Below are 2,500 nucleotides of genomic sequence, written 5' to 3' on the forward strand. Positions count from 1 at the left end.
GGCGCCCCGGGAATGCGGGTCAGTCATGGAGACCGACCATCTTCCCTTAGTTCACATAAAGTGAACCGTTACTTTCATTGCGCCTTTAGGTTTAGTGATTCCCAATGACTCGCGCACACGCTAGACTCCTTGGTCCGTGTTTCAAGACGGGTCCTGAAAGTACCCAAAGCAATAGCGTCGCTGATCGGCGTTTCAAGAGGTCTGTCCAAGAACACCGCGGCGAACAGTCGCAAACGGACGGAATCGGCACTAGGTCCGATCGCCATCACAATTCACATACTTGCCACGGGCCGGACGCGAACTAAGTCGCGGCCTCCCGCCATCAGTAAACCGTCGAGCGAGCTGTTCGGAAACCCAGTGTCCGTAAACATCGGAAAATCCGAGCTCACGGGCTACACTCGAGACCGTAGAACAGCACCCAACGGATCGCGACGACCTACTAGGGGAGAAGTGCACGCGTCCGAAGCCGGAGATGAACCGAAGGGAACAGCCAACGCGAACGTCGCCGTTTCCACAGTCAGTAAATCCCAACAACAGGCGCGAATGAATCTCCCCATTCGACCTTTCGGGTTTCTCAGGTTTACCCCTGAACGGTTTCACGTACTCTTGAACTCTCTCTTCAAAGTTCTTTTCAACTTTCCCTCACGGTACTTGTTCGCTATCGGTCTCGTGGTTATATTTAGCCTTAGATGGAGTTTACCACCCACTTAGGGCTGCACTCTCAAGCAACCCGACTCTAAGAAGAGATCCTCTAGCAAGCCGCAGCGGTCGCTACGGGCCTGGCACCCTCTATGGGCGATGGCCCCATTCAAGATGGACTTGAACGCGCCGCGAACTCGCCAGATAATGGATCCTTCCAAACACCACATCTCCCGGCGACCGGTTACGATCGCGGGATTCAGTGCTGGGCTAATCCCTGTTCGCTCGCCGCTACTAAGGGAATCCTAGTTAGTTTCTTTTCCTCCGCTTAATAATATGCTTAAATTCAGCGGGTAGTCTCACCTGTCCTGAGGTCGTATGTTCAAATCATCGAAACGTTCCGAAACTAACCTTTGGCGGCTCATAAAATCACGTACCTTACGCGAGGGAGTTAGCCTACTCAAAGGCGTCTATTATCTCCTGCTCCGTATGGCGGATCATGCGAATCCAAGCAAAGTGCTTCGGTGTTTCGGGGGTGCGCTCATGAAAGCTCATCCGCAACGCGCGACAACTGGCACATTAAAGCGATCGGACGTCGTTCAGATTTCTCGGACACGACGATCGCATGTCTACAGTCATGGGCGCAGATCGAGCAATACCACGACACCACAATATATGCTTTCGCAATTCAAGACGGCGCGTTACGAAAACAACTCCTCATCATTCCAACACACGAGGCGTCGAAACGACAGAACGTTGATCGTCACGCGGCAAACCGTCCAACTCGCCCAAATGACCTTCGGTACAGGATCAACGTTAGACGACCTTTACGTCGTCACTTCGTCAAGCCATAACGTCTGGCCGGGCAGTCTTTGTAATGGAACCGACCCTCAGTCAGGAGTGGTCCGAGGACAGTGTCCGAGGACCGCAATGTGCGTTCGAAATGTCGATGTTCATGTGTCCTGCAGTTCGCATGTTGACGCGCAATTAGCTGCGTTCTTCATCGACCCACGAGCCAAGTGATCCACCGTTCAGGGTAATCTTTTATGTTCGATTTCTCGGTACTAGTCGAAATGGACTTTCCCTCGAAATACGAGACGCCAACTGCGAACCTCCTCGAGAATGACATTCCAATGACTGAGACGACCCACTGAAGGGTCAATACGTCAGTCGATCGGCGCAAAATCTTCGGTTCAACTAGTTTGCGTACTAATCTAGTGACAATTATCGTAAAAAATTCGGACGGAGACAAACGTCGCAGACAATCCCGAAAGAGCATAAAAACGCTAATGTAACGGGCGTCGCACAACGTCGACGTCTTCGTCCCTGGAATAGATCGTCCTACCGAAGTCCGTAGACAACGGTAACGACTGATCGATTTCGGGCGAGAATCTTTAAAACCTGCAGCCGGCTCCTCGTTCCGTGCCAAACACGAAACTTCGCCCAGCCACGAACGCGGCAATCCAAGCGCTTCGAATCCTTATTCCGAGCACATCACGAGACTTCGCCCAACTACGAACGTCAGCATAAGCAGCCGGCTCCTCGTTCCATCAAGGAACTTCGCCCAACCACAAACGCCGACATAAGCGGCCGGCTCCTCATTTCGTGAGCATCTCTAAACATGGACCTACAACGAAGGCTGCACACACGTGCGGCCGGCTCCTCGTTTCGAGGATATCACAAGACTTCGCCCAACCACGAACGTCAGCATAAGCAGCCGGCTCCTCGTTCCGTCAAGGAACTTCGCCCAACCACAAACGCCGACATAGGCGGCCGGCTCCTCATCTCGTAAACATCACGAAACTTCGCCCAACCACACGAACGCAAAGCCAGCGGCCGGCTCCTCGTTCCGTGCACATCA

At 53.0% G+C, this 2,500-nt stretch overlaps 2 non-coding genes across 2 annotated transcripts in view; both read right to left on the reverse strand.

The window, feature by feature from the left end:
- Positions 1-1,016, reverse strand: part of LOC123688057 — a 4,013-nt gene extending 2,997 nt beyond the window's left edge. Inside the window, exon 1 of the ribosomal RNA XR_006749756.1 lies at positions 1-1,016. This exon is cut by the window's left edge and continues 2,997 nt beyond it. This is a non-coding gene — a ribosomal RNA (large subunit ribosomal RNA).
- Positions 1,017-1,523: 507 nt separating this feature from the next.
- LOC123686856 lies at positions 1,524-1,678 on the reverse strand. The gene has a single exon (XR_006748611.1). It is a non-coding gene; the product is annotated as a 5.8S ribosomal RNA (ribosomal RNA).
- Positions 1,679-2,500: the final 822 nt, after the last annotated feature.

Source organism: Harmonia axyridis, chromosome X (assembly GCF_914767665.1).
Source record: "Harmonia axyridis chromosome X, icHarAxyr1.1, whole genome shotgun sequence".
Classification (NCBI taxonomy): domain Eukaryota; kingdom Metazoa; phylum Arthropoda; class Insecta; order Coleoptera; family Coccinellidae; genus Harmonia; species Harmonia axyridis.